Source organism: Salvelinus alpinus, chromosome 9 (assembly GCF_045679555.1).
Source record: "Salvelinus alpinus chromosome 9, SLU_Salpinus.1, whole genome shotgun sequence".
Lineage (NCBI taxonomy): Eukaryota > Metazoa > Chordata > Actinopteri > Salmoniformes > Salmonidae > Salvelinus > Salvelinus alpinus.
In genome coordinates, this window is record NC_092094.1 from 62956943 (window position 1) to 62980682 (window position 23740).

At 43.1% G+C, this 23740-nt stretch overlaps 1 protein-coding gene across 2 annotated transcripts in view; it reads right to left on the reverse strand.

Annotated features, from left to right (window-relative positions):
* Positions 1-23740, reverse strand: part of peak1 (pseudopodium-enriched atypical kinase 1) — a 260008-nt gene that overhangs the window by 101737 nt on the left and 134531 nt on the right. For both annotated transcript variants that reach the window (XM_071326886.1, XM_071326887.1), the window contains one exon: positions 11511-11593. The gene's annotated coding sequence lies outside the window, so the exon portion shown is untranslated. The remainder of the gene's footprint in view (positions 1-11510; positions 11594-23740) is intronic.

The window sequence follows — 23740 nt, forward strand, 5'->3', positions numbered from 1 at the left end:
TTTTCCATCTATTTTAACTGTGCTGTTTCACAAAAGTTCTGAACCTATACACATACAGTATATTTTACATTTGTTATCTTGTTATTAGTCCCACCCTTCAGCTCCATTCAACTCCTCCCATCTTTCTCTTAACACCATCCATATTGGATTTCTATTTCCCATATATTCATCAACTGTGCTGTGATGCTTCACAAAAGGTCAAACTTCCCATTCTCATAGTTTCTACAGATTGTAGATTAAAGTTACATTTGTTTGCTAAAAGTATTATGATATATTTTTCACTGCTTTTTCACTGCTGCTTTGTCGGAGATAGTCACTCAAAACTCATTTAAACACTATTATTGCACACAGAGTCCATGCAACTTATTATGTGACTTAAGCACATTTTTACTCCTGAACATATTTAGGCTTGCTATAACAAAGGGGTTGAATACTTATTGACTCAAGACATTTCAGCTTTTAATTTTTAAATGATTTGTGTACATTCCTAAAAACATAATTACACTGACATTATGGGGAATTGAGTAGACCAGTGACACAACATCTCAATTTAATACATTTTAAATTCAGGCTGTAACACAACAATATTTGGAAAAAGTCAAGGGGCGTGAATACTTTCTGAAAGCACTGTAGAAGGGCAAATAGGGCAAATAAGAGATCCTGGCATAGTAGCCATTTTGTGTCTGATGAAGGACGTTCACTGCTGACCAATCTGAGGGGCAGAGGTAAACACATCTGAGTAGTAAATATGGACACTAAGATGAATTGCAGATGATACTGTAAATCCAACCATGACAACTAGCATCCCCGTTCTACGAGCCGTTTCACTGCCAAATAATGCTCCTTCAGTCAATTTTCTGATTCCTTTTTACAAAATAACATTGAGAAAAACATCTGTCCAACAATAACATCTAATTACAACATGTAATATTTCACTCTCTCAAATACATTTATTTTCAATTATCATCGAGGGGCTGCTGTCTAGGGAACTAACATTTTAGTGCAGCATCAGGGAATGGGTAATGGCCATCACAGGAGACATCCAGTCACCAAGCCTCTATAATAGAGGTTTTAGTTCAAATCATTATGCAAGGTGGAGGATAAAGGACAGTATATTGGATGAAAACCACTTAAAACAGCATACCAGCGTTACGGACAGCATAGTACACAGTCCAATATAACTATGTCACCTAATATTTGTAAGATACATTGCAAGGTACAGAACAGATACACCGTTGTGTAATACCAACAAACAAAAAGAAATGGCAATCACTGTTAGTAGATTCATAAAATAGGTATTATCAGAGAATTACACAGTATTGTAGGACAGCAATGTCCATCCCTAATGAGAGTCTGCTTTCATGCTAAAACAAGCCACTTAAATGACAAAAAGAGAGAGAGAGAAATAGGCAAACTAAGAAAACGGTGGTTTTGTTCCACAGTGAACACTATTGACCGCAGACAGAGGGTGGCTGGATGTACTGAGAACTCCTCAGTCGTCTATAGGGCCGAGATAAAAGTGCCAGGCTTAACTCCTCAATCGATGCACTAAATGTCCCACCATATAATCTTTATTGGCTTGCTGGGCAATAACGCATATTATTGATGATCCACAACATTAAGCGCTGTAACAGATTGTGTCCATGTGTGATGTACTATAGTGCAGGGCTGGCCGGTTCTCTCTCGCTCTGTGTGTGTGTGTGTGTGTGTGTGTGTGTGTGTGTGTGTGTGTGTGTGTACTACCTACACAAATCCGTGTTGGTCTAATACCGCAAACTGAAGGACAATCGGCATGTAGCACTGCTGCTCGTCTTACAAAAGACATTTGCTGTGGAAATTCATTTTTGTCACTGTGTGGACACTTTGGAGCAGGAACACTGTGAAGGTTCCTCAGATGTGTTCCCCGAGGGTGCTTATTCATGCTGGATTTTCTCTAAACAGATTTACAATGCAAGATGCTGAGGGGATTCAACACAAGGCTTGCTGTGGCAAAAATAAACAACCAGTAGCTAGGTTTCCAATTTGCAACAGATTTTCATGCAAATATTCTAAAATCTGCATAAAACAATATGCACATTTTCCAACCAGAGATTTGTTTCCATCAAACTGACATTATGCGGATAATAGCCTGTGCGTGATGCACATAAAAATGACTGACCGTTAAATTCCAATGTACCGAATGAAAAATACAAGTTAAATGGTCTTTCCATCTCATTTTCAATTCTACTGATGGTTTTGTCACAAAAACTGTTGGGTTACTTAGCACATGTTCCCACTCTGGTCTTAGCACATGCACTCTAGCCAACAGCTTGCAGATACAGTGGGGGTAGGCTACCTACATTATGAGATTATTATGGAGAAGAGCGATATTATTTGTATTTGTCAAACATCAGCAAAGCATCATGGAAAAGAGCATCAAGCTCATCACCTTGCACATTCACCACCCTGTGAAGTTCATAACTAATTTCATACATTTTACCGACACAAAAAGACCCAACCATGTCGAGCAAACAAATTGTCTGTCGGCATTAAAAAAAAAAAATACCGGGAATTTCATGTTTCCATTAGCTTGGTCGTGCCTTTTCTCATGCGTCAGGTATTTCATCCACATGAAATGGTTGGATGGAGACGTGCTTAGAGATACATAGAATCACATAAACACTCATTTCTACTATTGTTTCCTTTTGTTTGTCATCCATCCATCCATCCAATACAAATAAACGTTCCTACAACGTTAAGTAACATTCCAACGAAGTCCCAAACGTTCAGGGAACATTCTGAAAACTTTACATATGAACTTTCTTCAAATGTCCCCACTAAAGTACAAGCAATTTGAGGTAACAGATTGTTTTTCGGGTACGGTCCGTACCCCTGGAAGGGTTAATGAGCCTCCTAGGCCTGTTTTCCTCCCCTCTCCCCCTGGCCTCTCTGCCACTCAATGAGAAACAGAGCAGCCCTGCATTCTTCAAATTCTGAGGCATTTTGTCTTGCCGAGAGCGAGAGAGAAGGAAAGAAAGTGCATTCCAGGGCTGTGTGCTGTTGCGGAAGGTCTGGGAGTTATACCATGGGAAAGACTCGGCAGAGTCCCAGGGGGGAGATGCATGCTGCCCCGGGGGCACGACACCAACCGGCAGTCAGAGAGCAAACAGAGAACAGGCAGCACAGAGATGTGTGTGCGTAGTACACTCAGACCAAGCTTACACACACACACACACACACACACACGCACAAATTCAAAGCACACACATTTTTCTGTAAACAAAAAGACACTTAAATACTTCAACGGAAAATGAGTAACATCAGTACCAAGAACAAGTAGGGAAAAAATGACCGAAATATTCAGACAAATGTCTTCAAGTTCGGTCCTCATGACTCACTCAAACACCTTTCCCTTTCATTTCTTAATCCACTGAGCACAACAACAACATATAAACCAGGGGAGACCACCCCCAAACCACCCAGTGGTTTCAGAACGCATAAAAACATCCACATATTATTATAGTCTCCAACAACTTTGAGTTTTATGCACAATGAAGGGCAAGACTTCCACATGAACTGTCTTTCTTAACCAGCGCTGAATACCTCTCCAATAGCAACAGATGTCGACAGAGGCTTTCAGAGCGGCTCTAGTTGTGTCCTTAAGATGACACCCTGAGAGATCTTCACTGACGCCAGGCTTCAGAACCAAGGGCAAAAAGCGCAAGTGTGTGTGTGTATGTATGTATGTATATGTGCACGTGTAGGTACTTACTGGTGTTTGTGTGAACTTTGAGAGAAAATGATTGTCGCCACGCCAAAAGCATATGGGACATGAACAAATGTTTCTGCCGAGGCGCACATTGAAGATGCTAAAACAGTCGACATTTACTTTTCCTTTGCAAACAAAATGATTAATGACTAGAAAGATCAGACAACCGCATAGTAGTATACAGTGCATTCAGAAAGTATTCAACCCCTCGATTTTTTTCACATTTATTACGTTGCAGCGTTATTCTAAAATGTATTAAATCAAATATTTTTCTGATGGGGCGGTAATAATTTAGGCAGGTTACCTTCGCTTCCTTGGGCACAGGGACTATGGTGGTCTGCTTGAAACATGTAGGTATTAGACTCGGTCAGGGAGAGGTTGAAAATGTCAGTGAAGACACTTGACAGTTGGTCCGCGTATGCTTTGAGGACACATCCTGGTAATCCGTCTGGCCCGGCGACTTTGTGAATGTTGATCTGTTTAAAGGTTTTGTTCACATCGGCTACCGAGAGCATTATCACACAGTCATCCAGAACAGCTGGTGCTCTCGTGCATGCTTCAGTGTTGCTTGCCTCGAAGCGAGCATAAAAGGCATTTAGCTCATCTGGTAGGCTCGCGTCACTGGGCAGCTCACGTCTGGGTTTCCCTTTGTAGTCCGTAATAGTTTTCTAGCCCTGCCACATCCAACGAGCGTCAGAGCCGGTGTAGTAGGATTCAATCTTAATTCTGTATTGACGCTTTGTTTGTTTGATTGTTCGTCTGAGGGCATAGCAGGATTTTTTATCAGCGTCCGGATTAGTGTCCCGATCCTTGAAAGCGGCAGCTCTAGCCTTTAGCTCGATGCGGATGTTGCCTGTAATCCATGGCTTCTGGTTGGGATATGTACACACAGTCACTGTGGGGACGACGTCGTCAATGCACTTATTGATGAAGCCGATGACTGAGGTGGTGTACTCCTCAATGCCATTGGATGAATCCCGGAACATATTCCAGTCTGTGCTAGCAAAAGTCCTGTAGTGTAGCATCCGCGTCATCTGACCACTTCCGTATTGAGTGAGTCACTGGTACTTCCTGCTTTAGTTTCTGCTTGTAAGCAGGAATCAGGGGGATATAATTATTGTCCGATCTGCCAAATGGAGGGCGGAGGAGAGCTTTGTATGCATCTCTGTGTGTGGAGTAAAGGTGGTCTAGGATTGTTTTTCTCTGGTTGCACATGTGACATGGGATTGAAGTCAGGGCTTTGTGATGGCCACTCCAATACCTTGACCTTGATGTCCTTAATAACCTGATGAGGACCAGGGGTGCTATTTTCACTTTTGGTGAAAATCGTATGATTTTTAAACGGCCTCGTACTCAATTCTTGCTAGTACAATATGCATATTTTTAGTACCATTGGATAGAAAACAACCTCTAGTTTCTAAAAACGTTTGAATTTTTTCTCTGAGTCCAACAGAAGTCATTTGGCAGCACTTTCCCTGACCAGGAAGTAGAATGCAAGATGTCTATGCTCGCTTCAACGCTCTGCCTATACATGGTCATGCCACCTATGACCCGAAACACACCTCATACGCCTTCCTCTGTGTGTCAAGAGGACGTCAGAGGAGAAATTTTGTGTTTATCTTGTTCTGACGTGAAATAAGACCTATTTCTTTGACGTGACCGTCCATTTCCGGAAGTCTGAAGTGCGCGACTTTGAAGAGAGATTGTGTTTTGTTTTGCTGCCGTTTCGGATGTCAACTATCTCCGGCTCGGATTTGATTTGATAAATGAGACCATATCATCGTAATGTATGTTTTTTCAATATAGTTTAATCAGATTATTTGAATTTTTTCGGGAGTTTTGACGTGTTCCGTTGTGTGACTTTGTTTACTGGGAGAGATCCGTGCCACTCGACTAGTACCTGAAGTGGGAAAGGTACCATTCTGAATGGAATGAACGACTCATCTGGACTAAGGACATCTTGATCAACATTCTGATGAAAGATCAGCCAAAGTAAGGCCCAATTTATAATGTTATTTCATATATCGGTCGTGCATGTGAACTGGTCGTGGGCGCCCAGCTGGTTCTGGCTGGCGTGGCTATGCTAATTTAGCGCTACATTTTGTTTTCGCTATAAAACATTTAATAAATCTGAAATATTGTCTGGAATCACAAGAATCCTGTCTTTCAATTGCTGCACAGTATGTATTTCTCAGATATGTTTTATGATGAGTAATTAGTTATTTGACGTTGGTGTCTGTAAATGTTATGGCTGCTTTCGGTGCAATTTCTGATTGTAGCTGAAATGTAATTTATGATTTATACCATAAATATGCACATTTTTCAAAAAAAACATATGCTATACAATAAATATGTTATCAGACTGTCATCTTATGAAGTTGTTTCTTGGTTAGTGGCTATATATATCTTTATTTGGTCGAATTAGTGATAGCTAGTGACGGAGTAAAACACTGATGGAGTTAGAAAAGTGCTCTCTTTTGCTGACGTGGTTAGCTAATAGATTTACATATTTTGTCTTCCCTGTAAAACATTTTAAAAATCGGACATGTTGGCTTGATTCACAAGATGTGTACCTTTCATATGCTGTATTGGACTTGTTAATGTGTGAAAGTTAAATATTTCTAAAAAACCTTTTTTTGAATTTCGCGCTCTGCCTTTTCAGTGGAATGTGGGAGGAGTTCCGCTAGCGGAACGGGGGAGTGAGACAGGTTTTAAGCCATGGATATACTGTGGATATAGATACATTTGTACCTGTTTCCACCAGCATCTTCACAAGATCTGTCTGTAAACAACTGTTGAAAAAATGACTTGTGTCATGCACAAAGTAGATGTCCAAACCCGACATGCCAGAACTATAGTTTGTTAAGAAGAAATTTGTGGAGTGGTTGAAAAACGGGTTTTAATGACTCCAACCTAAGTGTATGTAAACTTCCGACTTCAACTCTCTCTCTCTATATATATATATATATTATAGTAAGAAGAATATAATTGAACTCAGCTGAATAAAATAGAAAGGATATTTTTCCCATTATACGAGTGAGTGCGCATACGAAGTGGCAAATGTTGAGCGTAAAAGTGATCCGTTTTTTTGGCAACTTTAGTTGTGAATGACACAAACCTCAGAATGTCATTGAAGTCAAATCATACAGTGCAGTCTGAAAGTATTCAGACCCTTTGACTTTTCCCACATTTTGTTACGTTACAGCCTTATTCTAAAATGGATGATATGAGTAGCTAAGGAATAAATATAAGAACACTTATTTCACCCAAACTCTGTATGCCATGGGATCTCCAACCTTGTTCCTGCAGCTACCCAGTGCTTCATTTGGGAAACCAAGTGAAATCTAGTCGGGAACATTGATAGTAACATGCTTACACAACAAAACATATTTCACTAAACAGTTGACCGCCTGTCTGCGTGCTCAAGAAAGGAATAAAGGAGATGGAAACACAAGGTGGCGGGACAGTGGCGATTTTAGCATGTAAATCTTGGTGGGGCAAAACAAAAGCATTTGGGGGGATGCATGCCAGTAAAGCCACTACACAAAACAACACTAAACAAGACATATAGCGGTGACAGATGGTGCCCACAAACTGTTAGGGCCTACATAAAGCTGTCCCAACAGCAGAGTCCCAACACCTTACCACTGCTACACCTGGCTATCAGCGGAGCCTTGTCTGGCAGAGAAACAGTTCATTCAGCCTCATTTACTGCCATTTAAAAAAAAAGATAGCTGATATGGCTGACTTGCTTAAACAAATGTGGTTTCTACTGACAATTGAGATGTACAACTATGGCATAAGGGAATGACGAGCAGGTAAGAAGAAAGCTAGGACAAACGTAGTCAATAACTATTTGTTCAGCACTTTTTAAATGTTGTATTTAATCTATCTTTAACTAGGCAAGTCAGTTAAGACAACTTCTTATTTACAATAACGGTCTACCCCGGTCAAACCCTCCCCTAGCCTGGACGATGCTGGGCCAATTGTGTGCCGGCCTATTCGGCTCCCGATCACGGCCGGTTGAAATACAGCCCGGGATCGAACCCGGGTCTGTAGTGACGCCTCTATCACTACGATGCACTGCCTTAGACAGCTGCACCACTCGGGAGGCACTTTTGAAATGTACTGCAAAAGAATTCAGAACATGGGCCATTCTTACAGTACACCAAGTCAGAACGGTAGGATAAATAAAGGGAGAATATAAGCAGACAATCAAAGCTGGCTATAAAACTGGCTATAGGCTATATGTGCACCACTAAGTCAGAACAGTAGGCTAAATTATGAGGGGAAAATTGACTTGCCTAGTTGAATAAAGGTTAAAAATAATAATAATAAAGTCTGGCATTCTCTGGATTTATGGTGCTTTCAAGACAACTGGGAACTCTGAAAAAAACAAAGTTGAATCATTATGACGCCAGTGATCTTTAGGTCGGAGCTCTAGAAAGAGACCCAAGTTCCCGACTTGCAATTCCTAGTTGGATGACCGTTCAAAATGTATTTTCCCCAGTCAGAGCTCGTTTTTCCCCCCAGAGTTCCCAGTTGTCTTGAACTCACTGAAGACTGAGATTACCCAGTTCCGAGTTTATAGTTGTTTTGAGCGCTGCAGAAGTCATGCTGGATTGACAGCATGGCCAATGTTGAATGTTTATAATTTTAAGCTTGGAAAAGAGACCCTTAAATTTTGCCTCTGCGTGCCTCCAGGTGCTCCACAATTGCGTCACACCCTCCATATGGAGCCTCCAAACATATTTTCGGATCAAGCATAAATTGGCTTTTATAATGATTCTGTCCCATCGTTTTATATGCTTTAGAATGACACTTCTGGTTTTGGTGGGAAATACAGGTTTACCTGGGATAATATGCATTTTTTCTCGGGATTAACATTTATACCCTACTCTACGTCAACGCGCACATAAAGTTAACACAGTTCTATGGAATGTAAGGAGAAGTAAGGAGAAGAAGAGAATCAAAGACTGACAATGTCATATTGCTGAGTCTACCTTTTACAAAAGGCTCTGGGAAACGAGGCCAGGATCAGAGTGAATTTCAGCTTTAGGTCTAAAAACACTCACTGAAGAATTCGAGACCAAGGACACGTTTCACAGTGGTGTGCAAAAAGCGTCATTTCTAACCTTGAGCCTAACTAATAAGTATGTGCTATATTTTCTCCCAGAACTTGACTTTCAAAATGTCAAGTTTTCACTACCGATTCGAGCCCGGGCCCTTAATGCCAGCGTCAAATTGTCCACTTGTTTCAATTGCCCATCCTCTCCATTTGCTCTAAATCGGGGATGAGTTCAAACGTGTGACTTTCTATAGCCTTGGAGCATCATCAGTGCCTAACTGTATTCCTATATGAGGAAGGAGCATGGGTGAGTGAGTGAAAGACAGTGTGTGGTCTTCCCCCTCTTTTGCATCTCTCTGGGGAGAGCAACAGACTGAGGGCAGAAATCAGAGGATCTATGCACGATTGCAGGCTGAGGTTACTCCAATGCCATGGCTGAAGTGTGTGTATGTGTGTGTGTGTGTGTGTGACGGGGGCGGTGGGCAATGATTAGATTTCACTATAGGAGTTATGTTTAAATGGCAGGATGGAGAGCAAGTAGTCTGTAACAACTCAAATAAGGCATGAGAGGCAGAGAGGAGCCGAGATGGGTGAAATTCAGCTCTTTCCCGTGGCACTGCCAAGACCCATACTGATGAGGATAATGTGAAAATGGGCCACCGTTCTTTTCAGTACAGACCCAGAGTTATTTCAGTAATGACTTACCCACTTTGGCTATGGCTCTGGCTACCATAGAGCTACGCTAGGTCAGGGGACTCCTGGGTATACAGGCTTTTGGCTATGGCTCTGGCTGCCATAAAGCTACGCTAGGACAAGGGACTCCTGGGTATACAGGATTTTGTTCCAGCCCACACCTGATTCAACTAGTCAAGGACCGGACCTGATGCATAGCAAATGGGCTTACTCAGGAGGGTGCAACTTTACAAAATGATAATAAGCAAAGTCGTATGCTACATTTTGTGATGTGCCAGTGCAATACTATTATATTAAGCAACAAAAACACACAGAGGGTTAATCATTGAAATATGATCATTTACATTTGAATAGAGAGCTTCACACATCCTGTATACAGCAGCGTATCACTTTGACCTGGCAGGCTTCCCATTCTCTGCACATATTACAATCTACGTGTCACAACGCATGTATGAAATGCATCCAGACAGGTATCATTAAAATATCTCACACTCGTCTCAAGACGAGCAGTTTGCCAGCAGTTAAGGTTTAACATGTTAATTCCCAGGCTGTTAATTCACACTTGGCAGTCTTGAGGAGCATGTTTTGGCTGCGGGCAAATTTGGACGTCCACTATACTATAGCTTCCCTCATATCATCATTGCTGGGGGAAAAAACATAAGAAACGTACCCATTTACTTTAATTCTACATTACAAAGCACTAATAATTCAATAACTTACCCACCTACTTCTAGAGAACAAAGCACCCATGGAGTTGTGAGGTGGATACCGTTTCAATTTCCAAGTCCTTCTAACTCAGGTTGTTGCATTGGACACGTTGCATTTTCAATGGAAATGCACTCTATGCTCTTTGGATTACAGACATCGGGGAGGAATCACATTGCATCTGGAGGCGAAGTCCAAACGATCCAAACAAAGCAGGAACGCTTTGCCCTCCTACCCAGACAAAAGCAGAGCACACAGTCCCATCTGAGGGAAGTCGGGATGCCGGCCTAGACACGAGACCCAGGAGACAAGTCTATGTCTCCGACTGAAGGAGGCACAGCAGAAAGGAGGGCTCACATTCAACCTCCTGTCTCATACCCTCTCAGCTTGCTAGGCTGACTGCAACTCTCTGGTTATGTCAGAGCTCTTGGCTGTGTGTGTGTGTGTGTGTGTGTGTGTGTGTGTGTGTGTGTGTGTGTGTGTGTGTGTGTGTGTGTGTGTGTGTGTGTGTGTGTGTGTGTGTGTGTTTATATGAGAGTGTCTGTTTGGTATTTATATGAGAGAGTGCATGCATATATGTGTACAGGATGTCTGTATATATATGTGTGTGTGTGTGTGTGTGTGTGTGTGTGTGTGTGTGTGTGTGTGTGTGTGTGTGTGTGTGTGACACTCAACCAGAGTCACTCACAAAATGTGAAGGGCAGCCATGGGAGAAAGGTATTCAGGGATAATACAGTAACTAAAGGGAAGTTTCCCCGCTGGCACAAACAAACAGTAGCATCTGTGACAAGAGAAGCAGAGGTACAGAGTGCTGCACAAACACAGCCTTGGATGTAACACACACGGCTGCTCTTTACAGTCTCCAGCAAACGGGCCCCGGGACATATGGACAAGCAGTTTGTTAGCTGCAGGGTATTAAGGCGAAGAGATAAATCCCCAAAACAACAAGCATGGTGGCAAACAACTGTAGATAAAAATGTAAAAGCTGGGGAATTTCTGGGGTGTGATTTTGTCCTGCCCTATTGTAATGGTCGTTTATTTTCTCGAGAAACTAAGATTTGTCATCGGAGGTGAGTACACTGCTCATTTCCTCAAGGCATAGAGTGCAGGAATATTCCAGTATTGTTCTAGTATTCTAAAATATATCTTGGTTGTCTGGCCACACTTGTACTCCATGCAACACTTCACTCTATAACTAACGTGAGGCTAGAGGGAGAGACGGAGGACCAGTGACCGTATTGTCGTCACACATAGACATATTACAGCACAGAAGAAGAGTGAGCGGAGACAACTTACAGTGTAATGAGTCACGCAGCAGCCATGGACTCCCAGCGGCTCCCAGCAAACGGTGGTCGGACCAACGCTATCACTGCTGGAGTCTGTGAGGGAGCGAGGAAGAGGGACAGGGAATCGAAAGGGAGAAAGAGAAAGGGAGAAACAGAGGGGAAGAGGTAGGGAGAGAAGAAAAATACATATTGCAAGAGATGGGGAGGGAGAGGTAGAGAGAGAGAGATAGGGAGGGAGGACAAAGAGAGAGCAGGAAAGAGAGCGGGAGAGAGAGATCTATTGTTATTTGCTTGCTTGAGATGATAACCATGTCACTCATTCAGACACACAGGGTGAGTGAACACAGATAAGAACACAGATTACATTATACACCTCCTACATGTACGCACACACCAGTCCCAATGGTCTCTCCAGAGATGTTCGATCTGGTTCAATTCCAGGCTCTGGCTGGGCCACACAAGGGCATTCAGAGACTTGTTCAGAAGCCACTCCTGCGTTGTCTTGGCTGTGTGCTTAGGGTCGTTGTCCTGTTGGAAGGACCACAGTCTGAGGTCCAGAGTGCTCTGGAGCAGGTTTTCATCAAGGATTTCTCTATAAGTCGGGGCTCCCGAGTGGCGCAGCGGTCTAAGGCACTGCATCGCACTACGGACCCGAGTTCGATCCCGGGCTGTATCACAACCGGCTGTGATTGGGAGTCCCATAGGGTGGCACACAATTGGCCCAACGCCGTCCGGCTTAAGGGATGGTTTGGCCGGGGGTGCTTTACTTGGCTCATCACGCTCCAGAGACTCCTTGTGGCGGGCCGGGCGCCTGCAGGCTGACCTCAGTCGTCAGGTGAAAGGGGTTTCCTCCGACACATTGATGCGGCTGGCTTCCAGGTTAAGCGGGCAGGTGTTAAGAAGCGCGGTTTGGCGGGTCATGCTTTGGAGGAAGCATGACTCGAGCTTCACCCAAATGACCGAGCCATTTGGGGAGTTGCAGCGATGAGACAAGATCAAAATAGTATTTCCCTAAATCCTGACTAGTCTCCCAGTCCCTGCCGCTGAAAGACATCACTAGAGCATAATGCTGCCACCACCACGTTTCACCGTAGGGATGGTGCCAAGTTTCCTCCAGACGTGACGCTTGGCATTCAGGCCAAAGAGTTCAATCTTGGTTTCTCATGGTCTGAGTCCTTGAGGTGCCTTTTGACAAACTCCAAGCAGGCTGTCATGTGCCTTTTTACTGAGGAGTGGCTTCCTTCTGGCCACTCTACCATGAAGGCCTGATTGGTGGAGTGCTGCAGAGATTATTGTCGTTCTGGAAGGTTCTCCCATCTCCACAGAGGAACTCTGGAGCTCTGTCAGAGTGACCATTGGGTCCTTGGTCACCTCCCTGACCAAGGCCCTTCTCCCCCGATTACTCAGTTTGGCCGGGCGGCCAGCTCTAGGAAGTCTTGGTGGTTCCAAACTTCTTCCATTTAAGAATGATGCGAGGCCACTGTGTTCTTGGGGACCTTCAATGCTGCATACATTTTTTGGTACCCTTCCCCAGATCTGTGCCTCGACACAATCCTGTCTCGGAGCTCTTTGGAAAATTCCTTCAACCTCATGGCTTGGTTTTTGCTCTGACATGCACTGTCAACTGTGGGACCTTATATAGACACGTGTGCCTTTCCAAATCATGTCCAATAAATTGAATTTACCACAGGTGGACTCCAAGTTGTAGAAACATCAAGGATTTAATGGAAACTGCACCGAAGCTCCATTTCGAGTCTCATAGCAAAGGGTGTGAATACTTTTGTAAATAAGGTATCGGTTTTTTATTTTAAATAAATGTGAATACTTTTCTATAAACCTGTTTTTGCACTGTCATTATGAGGTATTGTGTGCAGATTGATGAGGAAAAAATTTAATTTAATCCATTTTAGAATAAGGCTGTAACGTAAAAAAATGTGGAGAAAGTCAAGGGGTCTGAATACTTTCCGAATGCACTGTATATATAGCTTTGGATACGTGAGTGTAATGCACTATAAAGGAAAGAGACAAGTCCTTTTCAGCAGAGAGTTATTTCTTTCTTTCTCATAAAAGTAGTAGAGTGGGAAGGTTAGGAGCCGTAGGCAGAGCGGCATTAGCATAACATCACCAGTTTGGAATTGTGTGTGGATGTGTTTAACTGTTCTTGTGGGGACCAGAAGTCCCCACAAGAACAGTAAACAAACTAAAATTTGATGAAACTGGGGACATTTTGTTCGTCCCCACGAGGTCAAATGCTATTTCTAAGGGGTATAGGGTTAAGGTTAGAATTAGTGTTAGGGTTAGAATAACATTTAAGGGTTAGTTTTAGGGTTAAGATTAAGGTTAGGGTAAGAGTACGGGTTAGTTCGGTTTAGGCAAAATAGGATTTTGAATGGGACTGAATGTCCCCACAAGGTTAGCTGTACAAGAATGTGTGTGTGTATGTGCATTATGCATGTGCCTGCTTGTGTGTGTGTGAGTAACGCTGTTTATTGGTTGTGGGCCGACTGCAGAGAGCCCTTTCCAGAGTGTCAACAGGCTGATTTATGTGGACAGACAGCTAGGGGACCACCGTTGGCCATGAACCTACAGGTGAGGCCTGCTGGGATTTCAGAGACTGGCCATAAAAAGGCAGCGGAGTGAAAAGAGAGCGGCTGAGAGACCGTTTTAGAAGCTACGATAGAAGTGTTTTGATGTTTAGCAACAAAACGGTTGCGTGCGCAACTATGGGGCTAAACAGACAGGGTTGGCTTAGATTGTTGACATGTCAACTATATTTCGTCTCCGTTTATTGAAAACACTAATAAATTTGCACAATGTGCACTTCTTGTCTCTCAAAATACATCGTTACAGTTGTTGGTTAGCTAGCTAGTGAATTTTAGCCACATTTGAGCAAAACTAGTGTAAAGAACAAGTGACGTCGTGCTGAAACGAGCCACCTACGATTCCCCACATGGCAGGTTATTGTCATTGTTGCCATCTGGCCATCCAGAATCACAGCCTTCTGCCCCATTGAAGCGTGTGCATCGTTTTCGTAAAGCTAATCCGTCTTTAAGGCCTAGAAACAATGATAAAACATATAGCAATATTTCAGGTAAAGAGCAAGACTCACTAACTGTGGATTTTGGTTGAAGCTCCACTTTAATGTTCCAATTGCTGCTGTAAAGCTGAACACGTTACGAGGGGAAAAAAACCTGTGGGAATTCTTAAGCCTTCGGCCAAAGAGATTTCTGTCCATATCTTGCCCGGAGTTTCTATATATATATATTTTTACCCCTTTTTCTCCCCAATTTCGTGGTATCCAATTGGTAATTACAGTCTTGTCCTTTCACTGCAACTCCCGCACGGACTCGGAGGTCGAGAGCCATCAAGAAGCGAAGGTCGAGAGCCGTGCGTCCTCCGAAACACAATCCAACCAAGCCGCATTGCTTCTTGACACAATGCCCATTTAACCCAGAAGTCAGCCACACCCATGTGTCAGAGGAAACACAGTACATCTGGCAACCGTGTCAGCATGCACTGCGTCCAGCCGGCCACAGGAGTCGCTAGTGCGAGATGGGACAAGGACAACCCTGCCGGCCAAACCCTCCCCTAACCCGGACGACGCTGGGCCAATTGTGCGCCGCCCCATGGGTCTCTTGGTCGGCTGCGACAGAGCCTGGACTCGAACCAAGAATCTCTAGTGGCACAGCTAGCACTGCCTTAGGGCCTCCCGAGTGATGCAGTGGTCTATCTTGCCCAGAGTTAACGAGTAATCACAAAAAAATGCTACATTTAAATGCGAAATTCCAGTGAAGACCACATACCATATCACTCACTCCCCAAGTCATACATAGCTTCATTACCAAAAGCTCCAAACAAAGGTCAGCCTATATGCTGAGTTGACTCATAAAAATATGACTCAGAGTTAACATGCTGTTCACTCAGTTACCTGAAGGACGGGTCAGACACTACCACACTGGTGTTGTAGCTGTGATGAAAAGTTTAGCACCAGAATGTAGGTACAAATTCCCTCAGTTTTTTTATGTTACCAAATTTTCCCAAAACTCTTAAACATATGCTCTGAATTAAGATTCAAATATGTCTGCAGAAAAAATTGGGCGGCAGCTATGACATGACACCTTGACTTTAAAAAATGTAGGTTTTTGTTACTGAATGGCGCCGGAGGGGATGGCTACTGTTTTATGGGTTCCTAACCAACTTTGATATTGTGTGTGTTTTTCCGCATTGTTTGTAACTTATTTTGGACATGTTGATGTGGCCGTCTCTTATGACTGAAAAGAGCTTCTGGATATCTGAACTGCGATTACTCACCTCGAACTGGACAAAGATTTTTTCTTTAATGAGTCGGACGCGAAGGATATAATGTTGCTCCAAGACAAGGCCCAAATCTCTGTAATTCGCATGAAGAAAATAAGGAAATACAGGGGGCGGAGAGCAGGGTGCCTTGTGAGAATTTGTTGGCGAGTGTGTAAACTGCCTCTACCATCCGTTCTATTAGCCAACGTGCAATCACTGGAAAACAAACTGGATGATCTCCATTTGAGAATATCCTACCAACTGGACATTAACAACTGTAATAACTTATGTTTCACAGAGTCGTGGCTGAACAACGACACGGATAAGATACAGTTGGCTGGGTTTTCCGTGCATTAGCACGACAGAAGTTTACATACACTAAGTTGACCGTGCCATTAAACAGCTTGGAAAATTCCAGAAAATGATGTCATGGCTTTAGAACCTTCTGATAGGCTATTGACATCATTTGAGACAATTGGAGGTGTACCTGTGGATGTATTTCAAGGCCTACCTTCCAACTCAGTGCCTCTTTGCTGCTTGACATCATGGGAAAATCAAAAGAAATCAGCCAAGACCTCAGAAAAAAATTGTAGACCTCCACAAGTCTAGTTCATCCTTGGGAGCAAATTCCAAATGCCTGAAGGTACCACATTCATCTGTACAAACAATAGTACGCAAGTATAAACACCACGGGACCACACAGCCATCACACAGCTCAGGAAGGAGACTCGTTCTGTCTCCTAGAGATAACGTACATGAGAAAAGTGCAAATCAATCCCAGAACAACAGCAAAGGACCTTGTGAAGATGCTGGAGGAAACGGGTACAAAAGTATCTATAGCCACAGCAAAACGAGTCCTATATCAACATAAAATGAAAGGCCGCTCAGCAAGGAAGAAGCCACTGCTCCAAAACCGCCATTTAAAAAAGCCAGACTACAGTTTGCAACTGCACATGGGGACAAAGATCGTACTTTTTGGAGAAATGTCCTCTGCTCTGATGAAACAAAAATAGAACTGTTTGGCCATAATGACCATCGTTATGTTTGGAGGAAAAAGGGGGACGCTTGCAAGCCGAGGAACACCATTCCCACTTGTGAAGCACGGGGGTGGCAGTATCATTTTGTGGGGGTGCTTTGCTGCAGGAGGGACTGGTGCACTTCACAAAATAGATGGCATCATGAAACAGGAAAATTATGTGGATATATTGAAGAAACATCTCAAGACATCAGTCAGGAAGTTAAAACTTGGTCGCAAAAGGGTGTTCCAAATGGACAATGACCCCAAGCATACTTCCAAAGTTGTGGCAAAATGGCTTAAAGATAACAAAGTCAAGGTATTGGAGTGGCCATCACAAAGCCCTGACCTCAATCCTATGGAAAATTTGTGGGCTGAACTGAAAAAGTCTGTGGGAGCAAGAAGGCCTACAAACCTGACTCTGAATTTTGACCCATTCCCCCTAACTTATTGTGGGAAGCTAGTGGAAGGCTACCCGAAACGATTGACCCAAGTTAAACACTTTAAAGGCAATGCTAACAAATACTAATTGAGTGTATGTAAACTTCTGACCCACTGGGAATGTGATGAAAGAAATTAAAGCTCAAATAAATCATTCGCTGTACTATTATTCTGACATTTCACATTCTTAAAATAAAGTGGTGATTCTAACTGACCTAAGACAGGGAATTTTTCTAGGATTAAATGTCAGGAATTGTGAAACTGAGTTTAAATGTATTTGGCTAAGATGTATGTAAACTTCTGACTTCAACTATATATATGTATATATATATACACATATACACACACACACACACACACACACACACACACACACACACACACACACACACACACACACACACACACACACACACACACACACACACACACACACACACACACACACACACACAGTATACTGTAATGTTGGAGCTAGAATCATTATCACTTCGCTGAACCTGCGATAACATATGAAATGGGTAAAACAGTGTTGTGGACAGTAAAGTGACCAGTGTTCAATGACAAGGTACAGGGTGGAGTACCGGGTGGTAGCCAGCTAGTAACAGTGCAGTATACCTAACAACAGCTAGTAACATGTGCACGCCGAGGAGGTTGAAGCTTTCACCCTCTCCAGTCGATGTAGATGGGGGGTGTGACCTTGCTGCGGTCTTCTGAAGTCCACGATTAGCTCCTTTGTTTTGTTGATGTTGTGGGAGAGTTTATTTTCCTGGTATTACTCCTCAAGGGCCCTCACCTCCTCCCTGTAGGATGTCTCGTCGTTGTTGGTAATCAGGCTTACCACTGTTGTCTCGTCTGCAAACTTGATGATTGAGATGGAGACGTGTGTGGCTACGCCCTCATGGGTGAACAGGGAGTACAGGAGGGGGTTAAGCACCCACCCTTGTGGGGCCCCCCATGTTGAGGATCAGCGTGGCGGAGGTGTTGCCTTCACCACCTGGGGTTGGCCTGTCAGACCCAATTGCACAGGGTTCAGACCCAGGGCCCCAAGCTTAGTGATGCGCTAGGATAGCATTATGGTGTTGACGGCTGAACTGTAGTCCATGAAAAGCATTCTTACATAAGTATTCCTCTCGTCCAGACGAGATAGGGCAGAGTGCATTGCGATGGTGATTGCAACATCCGTGAATCTGTTGGGGTGGTATGCAAATTCGTATGGGTCTAGGGTGTTTGGTACGGTGGACGTGATATAATCCTTAAATAGCCTCACAAAGCACTTCACGATGACAGAAGAGAGTGTTATGGGGCGATATTCATTTAGTTAAGTTACCGTTGCTTTCTTTGGGTATTATTGGGCTCAACAGACTGGGATAGGGAGAGACTGAATATGTCCGTAAACCTGCTCTTGGGATGCCGTCTGGGCCGGCAGCCTCTCGAGCGTTACTCTCGTCGGCCACGGAGAATGAGAGCTCACAGTCCTCGTGATCGGCGGAGGGTGGAGGCCCGCGCCAGCAGCTCTTGTGTTTTCCTCAAAGCAGACTAAGGTAGCGTTTAAGCTTGTCTGCACTTTGGCTGGCTTTCCCTTTATGGTTTGTGATTTGTCCCTGTACTGTCGTTTTTCCTCTTTGATTGCCTTCCGGAGGGCAAAGCTTGTCTGTTTGCACACGTCCATGTTCCCAGCCAGTGATGCCAACTTAGCAATTTTGTTTCTAGATTTAGCAACTTTTCAGACTACCCTGGCAACTTTTTTCCCAAACAGCAACAAATTTAGCTAATTAAAAAAATGTATTTGGAACTTTTAACCACCTTTAAAAAGTGACTCAAATGCTAAAATGCACTCATTTTCCGTCTAAATGACACAAAAACGATTTTCTCTGTCACACACTCAGTCACAACACACGTGCCTGGCTGCAGAAGTGCATTGTGAGTGACGTCAGCAGCAGGTGCTCAGCTCGTGCACAGGCAGTATCAGGCCAGCAGCAATTTCAGTAAATTGCAAATCATTGTTGGCTGACTGCAGCAGCAGTAGTACGGGTTCGACGAGCCAAACCCAATGAATATAGTTGCTCACGAATGTTTGATCTTGAACAGAACTTACAACATCAATCAACATGTCTCAATCAAAATTGTACAGCCAGAAGTACAGAAAAGAGTGGGAGTCTGTATCTGAACAAATGTCAAATCATATTTTTTGCCAAGATGGCCAGTCAATTTGAGAAACGTTATTCTGTATTCTACGTAATGACGCAGTTTTACGTTATCACACAATGACATCACAACATCATTTAGCAACTTTTAGCAACAAATCAACCTGCCTCTAGCACCTTACCCTGAAAATTAGTTGGAAACACTGTTCCCAGCCACCTTGTCGTGGTTAAAAGCAGTGGTTTGCGCATTCAGTTTTGCGCAAATGCTGTCATCTATCCACGGTTTTTGGTTTAGATAAATTCTATGCACTTCCTGATGAACTCTGTCACCGAGTCAGTGTATGCTATTCTCAGAGGCAACCCGGAACATATCCCTGTCCACATGATCAAAACAATATTCAAGCTATTTTCCATTTGGTCAGACCAACGTTGAACAGTCCTTACCACAGGTACTTCCTGTTTAACTTCTTATGGCTGCAGGGGCAGTATTGAGTAGCTTGGATGAAAAGGTGCCCAGAGGTGCCCAGAGTAAACTGCCTGCTCCTCAGTCCCAGTTGCTAATATATGCATATTATTAGTCTATTTGGATAGAAAACGCTCTGAAGTTTCTAAAACTGTTTGAATGATGTCTGTGAGTGTAACAGAACTCATATGGCAGGCAAAAACCTGAGAAAAAAAATCCAACCAGGAAGTGGGAAATCTGAGGATTCAACTCATCGCCTATCTAATACACAGTGGGATATGGGTCATTTTGCACTTCCTACGGCTTCCACTAGATGTCAACAGTCTTTAGAACCTTATCTGATGCTTCTACTGTGAAGTGGGGCCGAAGCAGAGGGGATTGAGTAAGGTCTACCATGACCTGACCATGCGCGTTCATGTGAGAGCGAGCTCTGTTCTATCGCATTTCTGAAGACAAAGGAATTCTCCGGTTGGAACATTATTGAAGATTTATGTTAAAAACATCCTAAAGATTGATTCAATACATCATTTGACATGTTTCTACTGACTGTTATGGAACTTTTTGACATTTCGTCTGCTTTTAGTGAACGAGCTTCGTAACTTTGGATTTGTTTACCAAACGCACTAACAAAAGTAGCTATTTGGACATAAATGATGGACATTACCGAACAAATAAAACATTTATTGTGGAACTGGGACTCCAGGGAGTGCATTCTGATGAAGATCATCAAGGGTAAGTGAATATTTATAATGTTATTTCTGACATCTGTTGACTGCACAATATGGCGGGTACCTGTATGGCTTGATTGGGCTCTGAGCGCCGACCTCAGATTATTGCTTGGTTTTTGCTTTTTCCGTAAAGCTTTTTTTTAAATCTGACACAGCGGTTGCATTAAGGAGAAGTGGATCTAAAATTCCATGTATAACACTTGATCTTTGATCAACGTTTATTGAAATTGATGTGGCTCTGCAAAATCACCGGATGTTTTTGGAACTACTGAACATACCGCGCCAATGTATACAGAGATTTTTTGATATAAATATGAACTTTACCGAACAACAAATACATGTATTGTGTAACATGAAGTCCTATGAGTGTCATCTGATGAAGATCAAAGGTTAGTGATTAATTTTATCTCTTTCTGCTTTTTGTGACTCCTGTCTTTGGCTGGAAAAATGGCTGTGTTTTTCTGTGATTTTGCGGTGACCTAACATAATCGTTTGTGATGCTTTCGCTGTAAAGCCTTTTTGAAATCAGACACTGTGGTGGGATTAACAACAAGATTACCTCTAAAAGGGTATAAGATACATGTATGTTTGAGGAATTTTAATTATGAGATTTCTGTTGTTTGAATTTGGCGCACTGCACTTTCACTGGCTGTTGTCATATCGATCCAGTTAACAGGATTGCAGCCCTAAAAAGTTACGTTTGGAGGTGTGATTTGATTTGCCTAAGGGAAGATGGGCGAGAGCCTTGTAGCCGTCCCAGAGGGGGGAGTAGCAATGGTCCAGAGTCCTGCGGGATTAGCACATGAGATGTGTTGATAGAACTTCAGTAGCGTTTTCCTCAGATGTCCTTTACTAAGTCCCCAGCTACAATAAATGTTGCCTTAGGATATGCGGTTTACAGTTTGCACAGAGTCCAGGGGGGAACCTCACATATTCCTGCTAATGGGTCCTTTTACATGGAAATGCCCAACTGTGAAATGTAATGTTGATTACAGAAAAGGAATTGCCCATGGCTTCGCAGCATGAAAGCCACTGATTTGTTTATTGAAAGGTTGCGCTCTAGAAGTTCTGGCTCTCTTGAAAAGCCCTCTTTCTACAAAGTCAAACTTAAAAACAATGCAAACATGCACATTTGTTTGTGTGCTGAAGAAAGTTGCTACCAAGTCCGTGTTGGGTTAGGTTGGTATCAATTAGAGCTACGAGGAGATGGTGTCTTACAAGTTAGCGAATCGTCTCCCCTGAGCGACACACCCTACTCCTTATCAAGTGCACTAAGTAGGGAATAGGGTGCCATTTGGAATGCTGCCCTAGATGTTTCTCAGTCTCATTAACAGGACTGGGAGAGAGGCTAACCAAAGAACAAGACTCGAAATGTCACCACGTGGTAAGTTCAGATCCATCACACGAGACAAAGCAGTGCTAGGCCAACAGAGGGATGGAGAGAGGGATGAGGAGGATGGAGCCGCATGGTTAACAGAGTAACATATTGCAACCTTGGATGGGAACACATAATGGCAAGCAACAACTCATTTACAAAGCCACTACAAGAGACCATGTGATAAGTGCGTAACACATTGATTTAGACTACATATAGAATCCTTCAAATGCTTACTGTACATCAGTAGTCTTAGGTTGGCATGTTATATCACCGCGGTTGTTGACATCAGTCTAAATTAGCATTACTTATAAATTATCCAGATGTGTTTCAGTCCTCCAAAAGACTACGCAACAATTAAGCCCACTGAAATAGACTAAACGATGAGAAAATGACATGTTACTTAAATGACTGTGCAATCAATAGCTCCAAACCTGGTCAACACATAACGGAGTCGATCACGTCAATGGGTTCTATTGTGAAAACTGTGTAGGCCTTTCAGTGTCAGTCCTCAGATTGACTGTTTGGTACGCTCCTACTAATCACCCTCTCTTTACAGAGCCTTTATTGTGGAATGTTGTGTCATCGGTCTCTTCCTCTCCCATAACGTATCACCATAACAACCATGCACGTTCTGAAGTGGATATCTCACGTGTCAAGCTTTAACCGAGGTAACCAAATGATAGAAAAGTCCACAGATGGGCACATGCATAGTGTACAGTGTGAATGAAAGTGTATGAGAGTGTGTGTGTGTGGGTTTTAGACACGTGGTCAGTCCTTGTTTCAAGTCAAGGGATTGCCACCCACAGTCCTTTTGGTAGCACCAACAGCAAGGGTGTGAAACAGCAGGGAGATGGTGCCAATGATGTGTGTGTGTGTGTCTGCCTGTCTGTGTGGTCAGTCTGGGTGTTTAATGGCAGAGGAATAGGAAAGTGGTGTTGAAGTGAAACCCTTCAGTGATTGTCCACAGTGTGGGTGGCCCTGGGAGATATTTAACACTCCCACAGACTGGCAGACAGCTTAGTGTTTCTCTTAGCTGGAAAGCTGTTGGAAAAAGGACTCAATATCAAAGTCGACCTACACTTAATTTCAGCTATAGTGGAACTGCCATCAACTATACGGGAGCAGGAGTAAGTTGTAAAAAGATTTGGACATGCCTTTGGCCAAACAAATGTGATTACAGTTATTTTTAAAATACAAAATTGTGTAAGATAAGAGGTTGTCTGGTTAATCGTTGTGGTTTGTTTAGGTTGTTTGCGGGGTCATGATGGTTTGTGGGGACATGAGTATTTCTGAGGACTGCAAGTGGTCAATATCCAGGGTTTGCTCATAGAGACCTGTAGAGCCGATGTCAACTTGAATCACACCATATCCCCCCCCTGAAAATAAACGTTCATAATTAATGAACTGAGCAAAAAAAAAAGAAACGTCCTCTCACTGTCAACTGCCTATATTTTCTGCAAACTTTACATGTGTAAATATTTGTATGAACATAACAAGATTCAACAACTGAGACATAAACTGAAAAAAAGTCCCACAGACATGTGACTAAGAAATTGAATAATGTGTCCATGAACAAAAGGGAGGGGGGTGGGGGGGGTTAAAATCAAAAGTAACAGTCAGTATCTGGTGTGGCCACCAGCTGCATTAAGTACTGCAGTGCATCTCCTCCTCCTGGACTGCACCAGATTTGCCAGTTCTTGCTGTGAGATGTTACCCCACTCTTCCACCAAAGCACCTGCAAGTTCCCATACATTTCTGGAGGGAACGGCCCT